Raw genomic sequence first — 22,699 nt, forward strand, 5'->3', positions numbered from 1 at the left:
ATTGTGAAACTATGTGGACTTGAGATTGAAGGCTTGGCCAGGCTGGGTATACTTTGGGACTGCTTTAGGCCTACTATAGCTATTTTGAAATTTTGTAATTTATTTCACTTATTAGGTCTGTAATAATGTTGTAATAACAATTAGGGTATTAGTAGAATTGGGGAAATGGGTTTATTTTAATGTTTGCATGAAACGTGTAGAAATCTTGCCTATATGTATTTAATTTGCTCGAACATGTTCTACTACTATGTGTGTTGGATAACCTGCCTATAGGTGATTAATTCGTTTAACATATTCTGCTTCTACATGTTTATTAGATATCATGCCTATAGGAGATAAAATGACCAATCTTTCAATTGCAACATATTCACTAGATACCATGATCATAGGATTATATTAGTATGTGTGCTACAAATCTGCATTTTAGACATCATGCCTATAGGGTTTTAATTTGTTAATGTATTTTTTGTTATAATTACTCACTTAAGAGACATGCTTATAGGATCTAAAACCAATTTTAATCGCTAATTATAGAAATCTTGCCTATAGGATAAACTCATTTTTAAGGGCTAATATTGAACTTTCAACACTGTTTCGTTGCCACTATTAGAAAGCATGCCTATAGGATCAAACTGAGTAGTTCTGAATGTCTTCCATGGCTATCACTGCCAAATACTGCACCTAGATATCATGTCTATAGGTTTAAATACTTACAATCTGTAATTTTAGTATTCAGTACGCATTACCAGATTCCCTAAAATATATAGTTGTTCGGAAAGCATGCCTCTAAAATAGCATCTTGCATCTAAAACTGCCTGCATGTTTGAATTCCAAGTTTACGTAGAAATCATGTCTATAGGGCTTAATAACCTTAACTCGTCTCAATTCTGAAACTGTCAAGCGCATAATTTGTTTGTGTGCATTTGTTGTCTAGCGCATAATTCGTTTGTGTGCATTTGTTGTCTAAGTGTGGAGGCTAACCTGAGCCTTAATTGCTTTTACATGAAGTCCAACTTGTCTTGTATAACGCCTAGTTTTCTCATTTTGAGAAACCTAAGTTAAGTCTAGAACCACCCAAAATAGAGGTCCAAACACCTCCTGGACCATAGGCATGGGACGGGTGGTGCACACATAAGGTACGTCTTAGAATCAATTAGTGCGCCTTAGGTAACAACTTAAAGATAGTAATCGAGTAGCAGGAGATGATAGTCTGTGCCCGCTGAATAATATGAGTAGCACCCCATCTCGAGAGAGTTACGAAGTATTATTTATGTTGCACGTGGTGATCCTTTAGGCTAAAAAATTTAGGACCCCCCTACGATCTTGTATTTAAATCAACTATTTGGGTTTAATAAAACTTCCCAAACTTCTTCCTTTCTTTGTCTTTGTGATGAGTTTTCAATGTCTTTGCCTTATGCTTCTTATATTTTGATGATCTAACAAACTTATTGTCAAAAACCAGATAGAGAACCTGAACCACCTGGTATACACTTCAAATGAACAATGTCCAGTCTGATCTCTAGCAAATGAGTGAACAACCACAAGGAAGAACACAATATGGACCTAGTCCCTTAGGGTTCTCTGACAGAAGTACAAGTCAACTATATAGTTGGAACGCAACTGCAGAAAGTGACTGTTCGCAACTGTTACAAAGAGGAGCACAACAGGGACCGGGTCCCTTAGGGTTCTCTGATAGAAGTACAAGTCAACTATACAGCTGGAACGCAACTGCAGAAAGTGACTGTCCGCAACTGTACACACGACAGTGCAACAGACAGTGCAGAAGTCATTTCTCATTGGGAAGAAGCGTGTACCAAGATTTGACATCACCATTGTGATGTCTTTTTTAGTATAACAACCTGGTGCAAGGCAAAATATATTCACTTGTACATTTAGTAATATTCTCTCAAGTATTAAAGTGTTCATCCGGAATTGAAGTCACTGGTGTGTCAAGAACAAGAAGACAACTCCACTAAAGGATTAGTTTCACAATGAGTTTATGTGTATCCGTAGTTGGGTTGTAATCTTGTTATTTGTTATTCATTGTAACTCCTATCCTGCTTTCTTAGAAGCTATGTTTTAAGAAACCCAAAATCCGTAAAATTTCTGAGTTTATGTTGTGACTAGGTTTAGTCATAAGTTTAAAGTCTTTGTAATTAGAGAGTCACAAAGTGGCTTGTGATAAGAGTATCACAAGTTAGTTAAGTTGAAATCTTTGTATTAGAGTCATTACAAAGTGGCTTGTAATAGTAAGATTACAAATTAGTGAAGTTGAAAGCCTACAAGTGTAGGTCGTGGTTTTTTCCCCATTGTGTGGAATTTTTCCACATAAAAATCCCTTGTCTCTCTTACTTACTGCTTCTTAGGTATTCTTAGTAGAAACTCATAAAGGATCAGGTGCTCTATAGTTTGGTGGACTCATATAAGCTAACACTTTGTTTGTCTGACTAATTTATATAATTCGAGTTTGGCCGGGACCCACAGTTGTAGACCTCGAGGAATGCCTAACACCTTTCCTCGAGGTAATTTGAGCCCTTACCCGATCTTTGGTGATGTTAATTAGTTAAACAAGAGTTACTTGCAAATTGGTGCCCTAACGCACCTCAAACCTGTTAGGTGGTGACTCTTCTCTTTTAACACCTTCCTTAAAAGAGTTGTCACGTGTTCAAACCCGATTTCGCGAGAAAAAGGGGCGCGACAGCATGTTGACTCTGCTGGGGATATTTTTTAGGCTCTTACCTTAGCAAACTTAGTCTATATGAATTAGTCTTCTGATAATAGTGTCTTTATTATTTTTGTTGTTACATGAATATCCCGCTCTCGTTTTTGTTGTTACATGAATATCCCGCTCTTGTTTCCCTTTTATTGCTACATGTACATACTTTTCCCTGTTTTCCCTTTATTTGAATTTGCGTCTCTGCTCAATTTGGTCATAACATGCATTTTCCTTTAGACATTTTTTAAGAATTGCTACATCATGCCTCTCCCTACCCTCACTCCCTTGTCTACTTCATTACAATTTCCATATTACATGAACTAACTTCTTCCTTATTTCCCTTTCTTTTTATGTATTTACGTTTCATTCAATACTGCATTTACTGTTTTCATCATGCAAAATATTTGATAACGTGTTGTTTTATCTTTGCATAAAGCATGCTCCACATCATATTTCACTCGTGCATAATTAATACCATGGAGACGCTTGATAAGTGTCCGCGCTCTTCCTAAATCACCCTTTAAATTTGTAACGACTTATTTGCGGTAAAACTAGTCGATCAGTGGTGCAGTCGACAGTTCTGTGCCTTTCCCTCTCAAGTTGTCCGCTTGAGGGTACCGGTCTAGACTTTTCTATAAACCCCCACTCTAATATTAATTGTGTATGCATTATGTCCAAACCTACTTTGGTTTAGAATGTTGTCTATGTTAACTCGCTAAGACAAGCCTTTTCCAAAGTCCACCGGGATTTCCATAATCCCAATGGGCACAATCACAATCTGTGCATTATTTGGAGAAAAAATGCCAATATGTTGATCATTAACGTGTAAAAAGCCAAATCTGGAGGGGGGAAAGGGCTAACTTTACTTGTTTTATAGAAATGAGGCACAGAGTCCCTAGGTTCAGCATGGTTCAAAATATCCCACCTTTGTTGCTGGATTGGTAGGAAAACCTCACACTAAGTGACAAAAACCATGTGAAGAGAGTCCTCGGGAATTTACCCTCTATGTTAGACATTCAGCCAAAATAATGCATTAATTGAGGTCGCCACCATGTTTTGGGATGAGAAGAGTTTTTCAGTTTGGATGACATAAAAATGACTCCCCTTTTATAAGAAATAGGAGGTTTCGCTGGGCTCCCATAGGATAGCCCTGGTTTATTGGTACCGGAAAACTGCACTTCTCGAGGTTTCTTGAAAATGATGGGTTTCAGGAAAAATGATGATTTAGTCTATCTGAAGAAGTCTTACATACCATTTCTATGAGCATTATGGGCACGAAAATTCATACCGCCTTTACCATGATGAGCTTGCCACCACTTCTTTAGGTTGGACTCACCACTGAGTTTTTGTATTCATTGTCTATTTTCTGGGGATGCTGGTATTTCCAATACAAAGAGAAAGGGTCAACACTCGCCTAGTTATGGTCACTAAGACTTTAATGGGGGGGATTGAGGGGCAAACTTACACTATTGTCCCTATGATTCTGGCTGATATATACCGGGCTTTATACCGTTGCAAAAAGGGGTATAGGCATTTCGAGGGTTGCAATCTGTTACTGCAAGTATGGTTATTGGAAAACCTTCAGAGAGGATAATATCGTCAAGAACTTCCGCAACGACCATGGAATGACCACATAGCCTATCACCATCGGAAGAGAATGACTTTTATCCCAAACAGGTTTGCGCAACCAGAAAACGCTGTGAGCTGAGCACATTTCTTCAGCATTCTGACTGATGACAAGGTACATTGGATGTTTGAGTGGTTCCCTAGCAGTGAATTCATCACCAGGTCGAGAGATACTCCTCATCTAGTGCTAATCGGTTTGAGGGGGATCTATCCTTATACTCCTATCAGGGTTATGAGGCAAGATGGAAGGAAGCAAGTTATACCATGAGTTTCCCAAATGGTTCAGTACAAAGCAGACTTCCAAGGGAATGCCATTCCCTTCAAGTTCGAGGCACAACACATGTAGCATCAAAAGATACCATTGAGCCAGATCGGTATCACGCCGGCCATGTGTATTTATATCCATCATGGTTGGTAGATGATATAGTAGGGGATGTCAAGCCAGGGATTAATCTAAAGAATAAGGTTATAGACGATGTTGTGGAAGCATAAGTCAAATACATGATGTTGCATAAAAGGGTTTTCGAGTGTGAAGCCAGATATTTGGAACAACATAAAGTGGACATGGAAGCAATCAACGAGTGGAGAGAAATCGCTACTAAATCAACAGAGTGGTTGGAATATTTAGAGCAGGGGTTGATGGAGCTTGAAGGGAAAATGAAAAGGAGGGTTGCAGGTTGTCAAATATGGATGTCAATGAAGGAGGGCTCCTAGAAAGGGCATATCTGTTGTTGGACATGCACGGTCTGGGGAATATGATTGATGGAGCAAAGAAGGCCAAGCATGGAGAAGGCCCCCTGGGACCAAATAGATTAAGAATGATGTTTTACTTGCTTTCGAGACTCGTTTTAGACTTTGGTTTTAATAAGGCAAATGTCATTAGTGACTTTTTATCATTATTGTTGTTTTAGTAGAGATTTGGTTCATTTATCATATTAATGAAATGACGCAGTTATTGACATCGATTTTCTCTAAATCTATATGTCGCTTAGGCCTACCTCGAGCACAATGAGGTTCCCAAATTAGGACGCAAATTTATAGTTCCGCAATATGTGTTTAAATACCGCAAATATCCCTTTAATGCTCCTTACTGACTTGTTTACCTTTTTGTTTTCATCTTTTCTTTACTTATTTATTCCCATCCCCTAAGGTTGGTTCGCATATACTGACATCATCAGCATATCATACCAGATCTAGAGGTCTTCCACCTCCTCCTCCTCCAAGCGATCCTAAAATCAAGGGAAAAGCCAGAATGGATGATATGAGTGGTATCAGAAAAGACAACGCTATGCATACAGAGAATGTCGAAACTTCAAATGGTCGGAGTACTCTAGCACAGAATGATGTGGTTTTACGGCTGGAATAGAAGATATTGGATCTACAAGGGGAATTTGAGCAGGTCCGGAACCTGGAAAGCCTTTCCCTTACCCTGAACGTCACGTATGTCAACTAACAAAACCCCCAAAACCCTGCACCTCCCAAGAACACCCAAAACCAACAAAATCCTCCCGCACCTCATTAGTATGCCACTCTTCCTCAAAATCCTAATCCTCCGCCAGTACCGACCCCTCCACAACATCATCACCATCCAACCCAGTATCCACAAATCGCCACCTACCACACTCCTCAAAATTCACCACAACCTACCCCGGATCCCCAAAACTCAACCAACGACCACCACTACACCCAAATTCTTGGAGTTCATCAAAGCAACCCCATATACATGGAAACCTTACCCCACACTCCACAACAAAGCCTATACATATTGTCACACATCCTTTTTGCGCGCCCGCCCCGAAGGATAAATGCGCGGGTGGAGTTTTTCCAATTTAAGTGACAATATTCGAAATGGGATTATTTATTTAATTCAGAGTCGCCACTTGGGAAAGGTTTGGCTTTTGGTGTCCCAAGTCACCGGTTTATCTTGAATCCCAAATCGAGGAAATTTTCGACTTTTCTAAATGAAGTCTGCGAACCAGAAATTCTAAGTAAGGAATTCTGTTGACCCGAGGGAAGGTGTTAGGCACCCTCGAATCCCGTGGTTCTAGCACGGTCGCTTAAATTGTTATAATGGCTAAATATCTGATTTAAATACATGTTATCACTTACGTGCTTTTATTAAGTTTAAAACGCTTTTATTATTATCACTCATTTATAGAATTGCAACGTCGTGAAAAATGCATCTCGAGCCACGTCACAATCAATGCACCCGTGGTCGTCAACACATTTTGACTCCGTTGAGACTTGGATTTGGGTCACATCAATGTGCACCCGTGTTTAAGAAGGTAATTTAATTAAGCCGCGCCTAAAGAGTCTAACGTGTTGTTATCTTTGGAGAAGGCAAGGAAATTCACTATACCGCCCATCTCCAAATTCTAAATTTTTATTTATTGAGGGCCCCGCAATGTGTATCTTTCTTCTAACGGGGCTCATCTCATTATTTAAAAGAGATATCCTAAAGTGGCTACATTTTCTATTATGTTTGTCTCTAAAATAAAAAGGGAAAAGGTACGTGCTAAATTACTTAACCAAATCCGGATTTCCTGTCAATCATTTGATTGATTTGGTGAATTGTTTGCAAGATGAAGAATGCAGTATTTCGTGGAACCTGCCTTCAATTTTAATGAAAATGACATACAAGCTGGTGAAACGCTACATACTCCAAACATTTCTTGAGTTGAATTTAGCTAAACTTATTTAGGCAAGATTAAAGGAATTAACTACTAGGCATTGTTACTAATGGGATTTGAATGTGATCTTATGTACTACCTAACGAGACCCAGCAAAAGGACTAAAATAAAACAAGGCAGCATAGTATAAGTTTGGAGTATCCATACCCCGTATTAACAAACAACTACAAACTAAAACATGAAGGACTAAGCTCAGATGAGTGTTAGTTAACATACACTTTCGTACTATTGAATTGTAAACTAACAACTACACAGGCCCATTAATATACCATGAATATTACAACAAATAACTTTGAACTTCTTCAACCTTTTTCATTTCATGCTTTCAAACTGTTTCGGTTACACCAATATGGGACTTGAAATGTGTACCTGGGAGATTCTTACAATGAAGAAAGCAGGAGAGTCAGTTGAGCAGCAGTGCAAACGAAGCAGCAGCAGTAGCAGATAAATAGCAGCAGGACAAATTCCAGTGCAAGATGCAATTATAGACGAGGGAAAAGGCCAAATGATAGCAGCACACAGTGTAGTAGAAATAGAACTCCAGACAATCCAATTCCGAGATAAACCAATGCAACAAACACTACCAGTAATCTCGACTGAAACTTAGAAGAAACAATACTACCTAACAGATTGACAGCAGATGAACTTCAAACAAAACCAAAGTTTCTGATTTCCTTGTCTGTTTTTTATTCCTTGCTCTCTTTCTATCCCTATCTATCTCTCTCTGTCTGTGTATTTTAAAATCCAGAACCAGTCTCTCAGTGTTTATACCTTCATTGTTTTACTTCTCTGTCTTGTGTTATTATCAAAAATCTCCCTGTCTGTCTCCTGTATGTTCTGTGTGTATTAATATGTATGTATTTCAGCTCTCTCCTCTCAAATCTATCTCTCTCTGTTCTCTTATATCTTTCCCAGAACTTCAACTCTCAAATGTTCAATCCCAATCCCCTCTCTCTCTGTGTTAACAATTCCCTGTGTGTCTATATCTCTATCTCTCTCCTTCAGATCTCCCTCCTATGTGTCTGTATCCCTTTCTTCTTTCTTTTTTTTTTCCTCTTTTTCAATCTCTCAATGTGCCTCCCCTTTATAGGCCTTAACATTACCCCCTTTACAGCCTGATAGACTAATCAGATACCCCTCCCATGTGCTCTCTTCTTTTCAGTTCCACTTAGCTATTTAAGTATTAGAACCCCCATCACATTTTCTGGCAAAACTTACTTTTTAGTAAGGTTTATTATTTCTGAAACTAAAGCAGTGTATGGGCAGCAGAATGTGATCTGACAGCATGTGCTGTCAACTATTTTATTCAAAAGCCCTTATGCAGGGCACAGGCTGTGCACAAATGCACCTGTGGTGCACAAATGCACATGTTGTGCACAAGTGCACATGCCCTCCAATTCAGAACTTAAACAAATATTCCTTTTACATTTCTGATTCAAATTAACAACTATAAGTAAACAAACTTAGTTCTTAATTGATTCAGGCAATGTTTAACAGAAGCAAATCGATTTGTTATTGTTTGGACAACTGAAACTAATTGACGACATATGCCGACTCGACTATACTAGTTATAACACATACAATCGAAACCAAAATCAGACATTTAACAGTATCGAACACATGATTCGAATTGTACTGACTAAGCAAAATTACATGGGAGGAATCAGTTGGTCAGTTCACATTTGAAATTCAATTAATTGCACAACAAATACATACATACACATTATCAGAACAATTAGAAGAAGGACTCAATCAAACAACAGAGGTTCAGGCAAAGTGGACAAGAACAGTTGATAAAACTCAAAACACAGATTAAAACAAAACATGAACAGACCTTTTAAACGAACACGGACTAACAGAAATAAGAAAAGAAAAGCAAAACTCACCTTAAATCTCGAAAAATCAAAAGCCTTAACTTGGATTCGGACAGACCTTTCTTAAGGCTGAACGGACTCTAATCGAAGTGTTTCTCAGATGAGAAACACTTCGATTAAGGTCCATTAGACCTTAATCTCTTCGGCTTGAACAGATACGGAACATGCACGGAGAAAACTAGGGTTCAAAAAATTAGATCTGGGATTCGTGTTTCCCTGGTTAGATTCGGACCAAACCAAGCATGGTTTGGTCACGAGGGGGGTCTGGGGACTGTCTGGTGTGAAGTTGAGGTCGATTGGTGTAAATCGGGTTTTGACTCGAATCTTCAAATGAAGATTCGAGAAGGTGGGGAGGTATTCGAGCTAAATGGTTAAAAGATCTAGGTTCAGGATGGCAAGGGGGTTCTATGGTGTTAAGGGTGTGGTCACCGGTGTTCATGCCGCCGGGTTTCTGGTGAAGGGAGATGGGGGCGGCTCTAGGGTTCCGGGGTTCTTGTGAAGATGATGAAATGCAGGGGTATTTGGATAGGGGGTGGGGTATGAGGGGAAGCTTATATATGGAGTGGGTGAATGGATCTCAGCCGTTGGATGAGGCACGATGAAGGGCCAGGATCCTTCAGCTCGTAGGAAACGGTGTCGTTTCAGGTGCTGGGGTCAAAGTTGGTTCGGGTAACGGGTCGGGCAAATGGGGTTATGGGTGAGAGATCCGAACTGTTGGATCAGCTTGGTTTGAATGGTTGGGATGGATTGACATTGAAACGACGTAGTTTTGGAGTTAAACTACGTCGTTTTGTGGCCTGGGGGGTGGGCTGTGCGGACTGGTGGATTGGGCCATTCATTTGGGCTTCAGATTTTATAATGTTTGTAGCCCAAATTCATTTTAAAACAAATTTTCCCTCTTTTTTTTCTTTATTTCTAATTTCCTAAATACACAACCTAATTAAATAAAACTAGACACCATTAATTAACACTTAACATATTTATTTCATGCGTATAAAATGTTAAAAGTAGGTAAAATTAAACAAGGAAACAAATCAGGACAAAAGAAATGCGTATTTTTGTGATCTCCTATTTAACAATCGGATTACGGTTCAAATTACGCACGACACATACATTTTGTATTTTGTTTTAATAAAAATGGGCAAAAATCATAAATAATTAACAAAGTGCCATGTAAAAATCCAAATTTGTACAGCAGGACCATTTGTTATTAAATTCTTTTGGAGCGATTGTCGCGCAAGACAAAAATCACGTGCTCACAGCTGCCCCTCTTTGTTCGGAAACACGAAGTGTTTTCGTGCAAAGATAAAGTGAGAGGATATGAGCGATATTTGCTTATGGACTACTCTGTGTGAAGCATGTTTTTTTTTTGAAAGATCTGACCGAATCTTGCTTCAAAGATTTTCTACATATCCTGGGCTAAACAGGAATCAGGTCAATGTAGTTCGAGAAGCTTTGGTAGCTGGGACTAACATGGGATTGCAATGCTTGTTGTTACTGCTGTTGCTGTTGCCACTGCTGCGTCACTGACCGCCTTATTACAACCAAAGGAAAATTGGAACTGAACTAACTACTTATATGCATGTCAACTGCGAGTTACAAGATTCCTATCTATGATTCTTTTGCGACTTGATCTTGGGTCTTAGCTGATTGTGCTTGGAGACTTTGATCTGAATCTTGATGCTTGCGAGTTGCGGCAACTTGTTCAATCTTTGGGATACTGAGTGAAACGCGACTGGCAGAGTTCAGGACCTTAGTCAAATGTTGGAGTCGATCCGCCTTCCATTTACTCTGATATTCTCGGGACATCTTCTTTTTTTTCTTTTTCCTTCTTTGATTCTGAGTTGAGACTCATCTCGTAGGTCATTTCGAATCGGGTGGCTCGAGGTTAGACCTGCGAGAGAAAACAAACAAACGAACGAAATTTTCTGCCCCAGTTTTACTAGGAAAATTTCGTGAATTATTCGCCGGGAAGTTCATAAAATTAATGAAGGAAGATAAAAAAATGCTCAGTTCAGGGTTGGAGCCCTAATACCGACTAGCTGGGGAGAAGTTCAGTTTAGGGTTTAAAATCCTAATGCTGACTAAAGGAAAAATTTCAGTTTTAAGGTTTAAAACCCTAATGCTGACTAAAGGGAAAATTCAGTTCGGGGTTTAAAACCCTAATGCTGATTGCATGGAAAAGCTCAGTTTAGGGTTTAAAACCCTAATGCTGGCTGAATGGGAAAAAAGTTCAGTTTAGGGTTTAAAACCCTAATGCTGACTAAAGGAAAAATTCAGTTTAGGGTTTAAAACCCTAATGCTGATTGCATGGAAAAGCTCAGTTTAGGGTTTAAAACCCTAATGCTGGCTAAAAGGAAAAGCTCAGTTTAGGGTTTAAAACCCTAATGCTGACTAAAGGAAAAATTCAGTTTAGGGTTTAAAACCCTAATGCTGATTGCATGGAAAAGCTCAGTTTAGGGTTTAAAACCCTAATGCTGGCTGAATGGAAAAAGTTCAGTTTAGGGTTTAAAACCCTAATGCTGACTAAAGGGAAAATTCAGTTTAGGGTTTAAAACCCTAATGCTGATTGCATGGAAAAGCTCAGTTTAGGGTTTAAAACCCTAATGCTGGCTGAATGGAAAAAGTTCAGTTTAGGGTTTAAAACCCTAATGCTGGCTGAATGGGAAAAAAAAAGTTCAGTTTAGGATTTAAAACCCTAATGCTGACAAAAGGAAAAATTCAGTTTAGGGTTTAAAACCCTAATGCTGATTGCATGGAAAAACTCAGTTTAGGGTTTAAAACCCTAATGCTGGCTGAATGGAAAAAAAAAGTTCAATTTAGGGTTTAAAACTCTAATGCTGACTAAAGGAAAAATTCAGTTTAGGGTTTAAAACCCTAATGCTGATTGCATGGAAAAGCTCAGTTTAGGGTTTAAAACCCTAATGCTGGCTGAATGGAAAAAGTTCAGTTCAGGGTTTAAAACCTTAATGCTGACTAAAGGAAAAATTCAGTTTAGGGTTTAAAACCCTAATGCTGATTACACGGAAAAGCTCAGTTTAGGGTTTAAAACCCTAATGCTGGCTTAATGGAAAAAAAGTTCAATTTAGGGTTTAAAACCCTAATGCTGATTGCATAAAAAAGCTCAGTTTAGGGTTTAAAACCCTAATGCTGGCTGAAGGGAAAAGAGTTCAGTTTAGGGTTTAAAACCCTAATGCTGACTAAAGAAAAAAATTCAGTTTAGGGTTTAAAACCCTAATGCTGATTGCATGGAAAAGCTCAGTTTAGGGTTTAAAACCCTAATGCTGGCTGAAGGAAAAAAGTTCAGTTTAGGGTTTAAAACCCTAATGCTGATTGCATGGAAAAGAATTCAGTTTAGGGTTTAAAACCCTAATGCTGACTAAAAGGAAAAATTCAGTTTAAGGTTTAAAACCCTAATGCTGACTGTATGGAAAAGCTCAGTTTAGGGTTTAAAACCCTAATGCTGGCTGAATGGAAAAAGTTCAGTTTAGGGTTTAAAACCCTAATGCTGACTAAAGGGAAAATTCAGTTTAGGGTTTAAAACCCTAATGCTGACTGCATGGAAAAGCTCAGTTTAGGGTTTAAAACCCTAATGCTGGCTAAAGGAAAAAAGTTCAGTTTAGGGTTTAAAACCCTAATGCTGATTGCATGGAAAAGCTCAGTTTAGGGTTTAAAACCCTAATGCTGGCTGAAGGGAAAAGAGTTCAGTTTAGGGTTTAAAACCCTAATGCTGACTAAAAGGAAAAATTCAGTTTAGGGTTTAAAACCCTAATGCTAACTGCATGGAAAAGCTCAGTTTAGGGTTTAAAACCCTAACGCTGGCTGAATGGAAAAAGTTCAGTTTAGGGTTTAAAACCCTAATACTGACTAAAGGAAAAATTCAGTTTGGGGTTTAAAACCCTAATGCTGACTGCATAGAAAAGCTCAGTTTAGGGTTTAAAACCCAAATGCTGACTGAAAGGAAAAAGTTCAGTTTAGGGTTTAAAACCCTAATGTTGACTAAAGGGAACGGGTTCAGTTTAGGGTTTAAAACCCTAATGCTGACTGAAAGGGAAAATTCAGTTTAGGGTTTAAAACCCTAATGCTGACTGGTTGGGGGGTAAAGTTCGAGAATGCTAGCTAGCCTCTTTTTTTTGGATTTTCTTGTTTTAGTAGCAGATAAAAGGGAGTCTCGTAGAAACTTACCTTTCGAGTGAATTCCTTATTGTCAAAATATTTCTTGAACCCATGTACCTTCTTTTTTGGGCGACACCTGCTTCTTGCACGGTTGTCTTGGATTATACCTGTTTCAACTTTTCAGACAGAGAACAATTGTTAGTTCGGAAATGACGGTCGATTTGGTGACCTTGATCGTTCCTGTTGCTTTGTTGCATCCTTATTTCTGTCGCGAAGTCCCGCCATTGATTTGATTCATATGTCGGAACCTTTTAGACTGCTCAGGCTTGTATTTCCAGATCCCGTGATGATTCGCCTCACAAGGCTCTTTTTCTTTTCTCTCTTTTTTTTTGTCCCGTTTTGCTTGGAGGTTCTCAACGGGGGTTTTATTGGAGGTATTCTGTGGGGGTTTGTACAAAAGGAAGCTCTGCGGGGGAATATTTACAAAGTGGATTCTTTGTGTGGATTTTTGTACAATGGAGTATGCTGGATATTTGTTTCAAAACGGGTTTTCCAGGATTTGTTGGGGTAAGCTTGTTGGGGAATTTTTACAAAGGGACTCGCTGGGGATGTGCTGGGGAAATTCCAACGGGATTTTTTTTTTCTTTTTTATTTTTATATTGGGGAGACTCTGTGGGATGATTGTACAAGGAGAGACTCTGTGGGGATTCGTCCGAATGCGGACTTGCTGGGGGAAATTTCTCTTTTTCCTCTTTTCTTCGAACGCCATCAAACGTCATGATTCATCAAGTTTGGACAGACGTACCAACGGAATGGGGTGTTTTCCTTCATGAAACGGAACTCCGTGAAAACAAACCTGCCACCTGCCCTCTCCGGTGTATCCTGAACTTGGGGTTAAAACATAAAAAGGATTCGAAAAGAAACAAAGAAAGGGGAAAACAAATTTCAGGAAGGGAGTGTCCCTTTTGGGACGAGAAAAACTTATCTGAGGAAGATAACGCTGGCTTTAAATGACATGACATGCTCTTTGGCCTGGACGCCTGACCTTCCATGAACTCGCGTTTCCCTGAACCATAACGAATCTGTGATTCCAAACCGGTGAAACTTTGCCGAGACCTCTTTGGGGGTGGAGTCATTCTTTTCGGCCAACAGCGCCCTTTGCGGGTTTTCGCTGGCTGACCTCTCTCATTTCTCTTCCTGTCATCGCTTGATAGCACTCTTTGTGAGTTTTTACTAAACAAGCTCTCTCATTTTCGTTTCTCTGCTCCCGTCGCCTCGTGGTGCCCGAAGGTTTTCACCGACGAGACTCTCTCTTTTTATCTCTCTCAATTCAGCGTGTGCCGGTCTCCATTTGTGACGCTTATTGGTTCTCCACTATCTTTGGCAATTGATTTGAAGGCTTGTGCTTGGTAAAGAGAGGTAGATGATACTAACTTCTCAACCGCTCGACGTGCCCCAATTTCAGGGCGAATGGGATTTTATTGTTGGTGTGACTGAACCTCAGGGAGAGGCTGCCTACGTATCCTTTCGGAATCAAGTCAAATGTAGTTCAGGCCTCAATCAATGTTTTTTTTTTTAATTTTTTTTTTTTTTTTTTTTGTAAGCGGCTCAAAGGTTTGTAGAGAGAATTGGGTAGTGTTTGGGAGTAGTGGGGAATAAGACCTTCGTCATTTTCAAATGTGTCAGGACCACTGGGGTATGATTTAGACGTAGTATCTCTTGACTGCATCTGCATTTACTGCTGTGTCGGGGTCATTTCCTTCGATATCACCTAAATACAATGCTCCTCTCGGCAATATCTTCCTTATGACGTATGGGCCTTTCCAATTTGGGGCAAACTTACCTTTTGCTTCCTCATGATGCGGCAGAATACGCCTCAGTACCAGCTGACCTACTTCGAAATTCCTGGGTCGGACTTTCTTATTGTAAGCACGGGTCATCCTTCGTTGGTACAACTGTCCGTGACAATCCGCGGCCATTCGCTTTTCATCAATCAAAGTCAATTGCTCTAGCCGAGTCTTGACCTACTCGCTGTCTTCGATTTCCGCTTCGACAATGGTTCGAAGCGAAGGAATTTCTACCTCTGCCGGTATTACAGCCTCGGTCCCATAAACCAAAAGATAAGGAGTCGCTCCTACTGATGTGCATACCGTGGTGCGGTACCCCAACAATGCAAATGGTAACTGCTCATGCCACTGTCGGGAACTTTGGATGGTTTTCCTCAAAATCTTCTTGATATTTTTGTTTGCCGCTTCTACAGCGTCGTTGGCCTTTGGCCGATAAGGAGTAGAATTCCTATGCGTTATTTTGAATTGCTCGCATACATCTCCCATCAAGTGACTGTTCAAGTTTGCTGCGTTATCTGTAATGATAGTCGCAGGAATACCGAAACGACAGATAAGATTTGAGTGTACAAAATCCACTACAGCTTTTTTAGTGACCGACTTGAGAGTGACGGCCTCTACCTATTTTGTGAAGTAGTCTATGGCAACCAGTATAAACCTGTGTCCATTCGAAGCCTTTGGTTCAATTGGTCCAATGACGTCCATGCCCCAAGCGACAAATGGCCAAGGTGCAGACATGGGATGCACCTCCGTGGGAGGTGCATGAATCAAATCACTGTGCACCTGACACTGATGACACTTCCGAACGAAGCTAAAGCAATCCTTTTCCATGGTCATCCAGTAATAACCTGCTCGAAGGATTTTCTTCGCTAAGACATACCCGTTCATGTGAGGTCCGCACACACCTGCGTGTACTTCGTGCATGATCTTTCTTGCTTCCTCGATATCGACACATCTTAGGAGATTGAGGTCCGGGGTCCTCTTATATAACAATTCACCGCTCAGAAAGAAACCACTTGCATGTCGCCTAATGGTCCTCTTTTGATCTCCAGTAGCGTGCTCGGGGTATTCTTGCGTCTTCAGGAACCTCTTGATGTCATGGTACCAAGGCTGCGTATTTGATCCCGCCTCGATTACACTGCAGTAACCGTGTCTTTCCTTGATTTGGATTTCCAAAGGATCGACGTGGGCGTTGCCCGGGTAGGGTAGCATTGAAGCCAAAGTAGCAAGTGCATCTGCCAGTTCATTGTGACACCTCGGGATATACCTAAACTCTATTGATGTAAAGCGCTTGCTGAGGTCCTCCACATGCTGTCGGTAAGGGATAAGTTTGACATCCCGAGTTTCCCATTCGCCTTAAGCTTCCCGGATAATCAGGTCAGAATCTCCCATAATCAGTAAGTCTTCGACATCCTGATCGATCGCCATATGCATGCCCATGATGCAGGCTTCATACTCAGCTGTATTATTTGTGCAAAAGAAACGCAATCTAGCTGTGGCGGGATAATGCTGACCAGAAGGCGAGATCAAAATTTCCCCAATCCCTACACCTTTGGCATTCACGGCTCCATCAAAGAACATCTTCAAAACATGAGCGTCCTCTGAGACCACTTCTACAGTATTTACCTCTTCATCTGGAAAGTAGGTACGCAATGGCTGGTATTCCTCATCGACTGGATTTTCGGCCAAATGATCTGCTAGCGCCTGGGCTTTCATTGTCGTGCGAGTGACATAGACTACGTCGAATTCAGTAAGCAAGATCTGCCACTTGGCCAGTCTTCCAGTAGGCATCGGTTTCTGAAATATATATTTTAAAGGATCCAGCCTGCTTACGAGGAAAGTAGTGTGGGCTTGGAGATAATGTCTCAGCTTTTGAGCAACCCATGTGAGAGCGCATCATGTCCTTTCCAGCAGAGTGTATTTGGCCTCGTAGCCGGTGAATTTCTTGCTCAAGTAGTAGATTGCTTGCTCCTTTTTCCCGGTTATGTCGTGTTGCCCGAGGACGCAACCGAAAGAGTTCTCCAAGACTGTTAGATACAAGAAAAGTGGCCTCCCTGGTTCTGGAGGGACCAAGACCGGGGGATTCGAAAGGTATTCTTTGACTTTATCAAAGGCTTCTTGACACTCAGTTGTCCATTTAATCGCCGCATCTTTCCTTAACAGCTTGAATATGGGCTCACACGTGCTTGTCAGCTGGGCAATAAACCGACTGATGTAGTTCAACCTGCCCAACAGACTCATCACGTCTTTCTTTGTTCTCGTGGGAGGCAGATCTCTGATGGATTTTATCTTAGTTGGATCTAGCTCGATACCTCTCCTGCTTACGATGAAGCCCAAAAGTTTGCCCGACGGAACTCCGAAAGCGCATTTGGCTAGGTTTAGCTTCAAGTCATACTTCCTTAATCTCTCGAAGAATTTTCTCAAGTCTTGGATGTGATTATCCTGTGTCCTGGACTTGACTATCACGTCGTCCACGTACACCTCTATTTCCTGATGCATCATGTCATGGAAAATGGCAGTCATGGCCCTCATGTAAGTAGCCCCAGCATTCTTCAAACCAAATGGCATGACCCGGTAACAGTAGGTGCCCCAAGGCGTGGTGAAGGAAGTTTTCTCGGCGTCCTCTTCATCCATCAATACCTGATGATACCCAGCGTAACAATCTACGAAAGACTGTATCTCGTGTTTGGCGCAATTATCAACGAGGATATGGATGTTGGGCAGCGGGAAATTATCTTTAGGACTTGCTCTGTTCAGATCTCGGTAATCTACACATACCCGAGTTTTCCCGTCCTTTTTTGGTACTGGAACCACATTCGCCAACCATGTTGTATATTGGACTACCCGAATCACTCCCGTTTTTAGTTGTTTGGTGATCTCCTCTTTAATCTTGTCACTGACCTCAGTTTTGAACTTTCGTTGCTTTTGTTGAACTGGAGGACAATCAGGATGAATCGGCAATTTATGAACCACTAGATCAACACCTAGCCCCGGCATGTCATCATATGACCAAGCAAACACGTCTTTAAATTCAAAAAGAAGTTGAATTATCGCCTCTCGCATTTTCTTGTCCGTGTGAATGCTTATCTTGGTCTCCCGGATTTCTTCCGGGGTTCCTAAATTTACCGGTTCAGTGTCATTCAGATTTGGCTTAGGTTTATTCTCAAAATATTCCAACTCTCGGTTTATTTCCCTAAAAGCTTCTTCCGCATCATATTCTGGTTCTGGGTTCATTAATTCGCAGTTAAATAGCTCATTGTGATCTGGGCGTGAAGTCCGCAAGCATGTCATATTTAAAGCCGCATTATTATAACTGAAAAGAAAGATAAAAGGAAAAATAACAAAAATCAGAACAAAAGAAAGAATGGAAAGCAATGATGATGATTTTTTTTTTATTTTCTTTGGAAAGTTGGAAGACAACAATGTTTACAACTCAGGAGTACAAAACAACAATGGAAAAGAAGAAAACGTTCAAGTTATGTCCTGGAGATAACTTGTGACACAGGAAAGGTGGCAGGACAGGTCTACCCGGACTTCCGTCTAGTCGGTAATGGCGTGGCCTCCCAGTTTTGAAATTCGGCGTTCGGCCCCACGTACATCATCTCAGCAGTGCTTGTGCCTTCACCTGGTTAAACCATGTGGATCTCGTAGAGCATCTCTCTCATCGCCCCACATATCTCCTCGATTTCCTCAGCTGTGAAGACCTCATCATCTTCTTCTTCGGCGTACCTTGGCCTGATGAAAGTTGCATGTAAATCAGGCAGTGGTCGAGGTAACTTCCAACCCTCATTTTTCCTTTTCTTTGCCCACTCTTCGTCTGCTGGATTAGGCTTGAAACTTAGTCCAAAAGGTTTCTTAGTGACTGGCAAGGTAATGGGTTCTGTTATTCCCTGAAGGGTTCGTCCAAGCCCTTTCCCTGGCCTAAATCCGTGCCAGATCATCTCTTTGGCCACCATAACCGAGGCGTTAGACAAGAAAGGCTGGGGGAAGGGTATTCCCTCTTCGTGCTGCTCTGCCAGTACAATCTCAAAAGCTTGATAGACCGTATATTCTCTCCCTTCTCTCGGTTCCAGATATGGGATGGATGGGTCCCGATAAATAGCATGCTCATCTTCCCCATGGACCACGATCTCTCGGTCTTCGTACTCGAACTTCACCATTTGGTGAAGAGTGGAAGGTACGGCTCCTGCCGCATGGATCCAAGGTCTGCCAAGGAGAAAATTGTAGGATGTATCCATGTCGAGTACCTGGAAGGTTACTTGAAATTCGACTGGTCCTATGACCAACAATAGGTCTATTTCTCCCATGGTATCTCTCTTGATGCCATCGAAAGCCCTTACGCAGACATTGTTGGGTCGGATTCTTCCGGTCCCAATTTCCATTCTTTGTAGCGTGGAGAGCGGGCAAATGTCAACGCCTGAGCCCCCATCCAACATTACCCGCTTGACATAATAGTCTTCGCATTTAACTGTTAGATGCAAAGCATTGTTGTGTGCCACTCCTTCCGGGGGTAGATCGTTCTTGCTGAAAGAGATTTGGTTGACGGCGAAGAATCTTTCTGTCATCCGCTCTAATTGTTCTACCGAGGTTTCAACTGGCACATATGCTTCATTCAGGGTCTTCAGTAAGATCTTTTGATGCTCGGTCGACCTCATTAACAATGACAGCATGGACACTTGCTCGGGGTACTTGCGCAGTTGATCTATCACTTCGTAATCCGGCATTTTCATTTGTTGGAAGAACACTTCCGCTTCTTCAACACTTACGGGCTTCTTTGGCGGGAAGCGCCTTTGGGTGGCGTTGTTCAGTTCTTGGGTATTTGAATACCTTCCAATGAAAGTATTTTCTGAAAGTTCTCCCGTGACCTCTTTACCTTTGTACATTACCAAAGTCTTTTGATAATTCCACGGCACTATGGATGGGTTGGTCATTGGCTTTTGTGGCACGCGTCCGATAACCACTGGATTATTCAACCGAGGTGGTTGAATCGTCCCCCGGACCACATAGGCCCCTTTCGGCACGTACATAGGTTTTGTCTTTTTGATTCCGAAGTTCTGCGTCTTCTCAGCTCGACCTCGCGGTATGTAAAGAACTCCACCCTTTACCGGTACCACTTTCTTCTCCACCTTCTTCTCAGGCACTTTCTTTATAGCTTTGGCCTCCTCCCCCTTTTCTGGTTTCTGGTCTGCTTCGGGCCTCTTCCCCGTGTCGACAATGGCAATTATGGCTTTCAGAGCGGGGTCGAACTCTTTGTCTTCACAAATCATTCCGATCAGCGGCCCATTATTGTGAGCAGGTAATGGATTGTTAGTTACATTCGGGATCTCCTCGTCCCTTAGCACTATTTCCCTTGCTCTATCAAATTTTCGACCACTCTTTTCAACGACCAGCAGTCATTTGTATCATGTCCCTCGGCCCCTGAATGATAGGCGCATCTGACTCTAGCTTTGTAAGAAGGTGACGTCGTGTTTTGCCTTGTTTGAGGGATTGGTTGCAAGAAACCTAACTGGACCAGCTTTGGGAACAAAGTTGAGTATGGTTCACCGATGGGCGTGAAAGTCCACCTTCTGGGTGGCTCCTGAGGGCGGAAGTTATTCTGCGGGGGTTGTGGGTTATAGTGGTTGCGGTAAGGAGGCTGATTTCTGGGAGGTGGAGCTGGGCCTCGGTTGGCTTGTTGTGGTGGATGGGCATAAGGCTGGGCATTCATGACCATATAAGGTTGATGAGCATATGCCAAATTTGAGTGGGGGTAGTAGTGTTGTGGGGTTCTTTCCGGAAAATGGGGCCTGGGATGACGATACTCCCTTGCTTCCGAGGCTGCCATAGTCGTTTCTTCCTTCTTTTTCCCTCTTGTCGTTCCTCCGAACCCGCTTTGGACGGCCTGGGAGGTCGCCCTTATGGCTGCTTGACTTAGAATCCTACCGGTTTTCAGACCATTTTCCACCATCTCTCCAATCTTGATCGCTTCCACGAATGGCTTACCCATGGCTGACATCATGTTTTGGAAATAGTCAAGACTCTTGAGCCTGGAGAAAGGTAGTGACCATTTCCACTTCATCCATGGGAGGCTTCACTCTTGACGCCTGTTCACGCCACTTAATAGCATATTCTCTGAAGCTTTCCGAAGGTTTTTTCTTCAAATTCGACAGAGAATTTCGGTCTGGCGCAATGTCGATGTTATACTGGAATTGTTTTACAAAATCTCTGGCGAGATCATCCCATATATGCCATCGGGACATTTCCTGATCCATATACCATTCCGAAGTTATCCCTACTAGACTTTCCCCAAAATATGCCATCAGCAGTTCTTCTTTTCCGCCGGCTCCCCGCAATTGGTTGCAGTATTTCTTAAGATGTGCAATGGGGTCACCGTGCCCATCGTATTTCTCGAACTTTGGGGTCTTGAAACCCATTGGCAGGTGAACGTGAGGGAACATGCACAGGTCGGCGTAAGAGACGCTCTTTTGTCCGCTTAATCCTTCCATATTCTTCAAACTTTGTTCAAGGCTTCTCATTCTCTTGGCAATCTCATTTTGTTCTGCAATTCTGGGGTTCTGATCCTGCCCGGGTGCAAGCTCGCACTGAGGCGGTAGAGGATTAGTGCTGGTGGCGAACCTAGTTGGTTCCATTGAGAACGATGGTGCTTGGAATGTAAAAGAGGATGAGTCAAAGCTTGGTTTGTACGTGGCCGGTTGTGCCGTAATCGGGCAGGGCGATGCAGTAAAGATGTTCATGCTTGCATCAGTGGCCGACATTCGGGGATGAGGTTCAGAAGGAGATCCAGCGGAGAAGGCTGAGGTGGCTGGGTACCCGAATGGGGTAGCAGGATAATTTATGGGGACATTAGAAGTCCCACTTGACCTGGAGAATAATTCAGGGAATCCGGGGACGACACTTGGCAGCTCTTTCCCATTGTTCCAGTCGTCCAGCATTTCCAACATGCGAAGCCGTAGGATTCTATTTTCCTCCGCAGTCGCGGATTCAGGTGTGAGGACGGCTGAGATCGAGCTCTCCTCGGAAACAGGGATTGTTTGCAATGGAATTTCCGAAGACATTTCCACACTTCCTTTTGACCTGGTGAAGTAAGTGTGAGTACTGCTTCTGGTCCTGACAACAGGTAGTTGAACACTTCTCCTTGACCTCGTGAAATATGAGTGCGAGGCCAGACTTTCACCAAACCAACCGTCTTTTCAAAAACCCTGGGAATACTCAACGACAAACGCACGGTTAATTTGCAGTAAATAACAGGTAGTCAATCTCACGTTGGGCATGATGCACCTATACAGTTAAGTGGATTACTACATGTCTGCTACGAGAGCATGCTTCATTCCGGCATTTTCTTCTTATTAGTTTTTCCCCTTTTTTTATTATTATTTTTATTATTTTGCAATAAAAGAAATGCGACCGGATCCGATGAGGATTGCCTACGTATCACGATGCCTACGTGAATCAGATCATTACGTAGTTCGAAAAACACAAATGAGCGTAAAAGAAGCAACCTCTTTATTGTTGAAATGGTCTATTACAAACTACATTTTGCAAAAGAAAAAGCAAGCTTTGAAAATAAACCTAGACTCAAAACAGACTAAAAATCACCCTGATAGAAAAACAGGCAGAAGATGCTAAAATACAGGTTTGACTTATGAGTGCATTATGGTTTTGAAAATTGGTGTCCGCGGGGCATCATTCGGCCTCGCCGCGGTCCTAGGCGTGATATCCCTCTCAAGTCGCTCCAGCTCATGCATAGTCTGCTTGACATAACCCATCACTGCCGAGAGGACGGTAATGCTGGACATGTTCTCACATCGTAGACATCGTCTGGTGATGGCATGG

Source organism: Nicotiana tabacum, chromosome 6, assembly GCF_000715075.1.
Source record: "Nicotiana tabacum cultivar K326 chromosome 6, ASM71507v2, whole genome shotgun sequence".
Classification (NCBI taxonomy): domain Eukaryota; kingdom Viridiplantae; phylum Streptophyta; class Magnoliopsida; order Solanales; family Solanaceae; genus Nicotiana; species Nicotiana tabacum.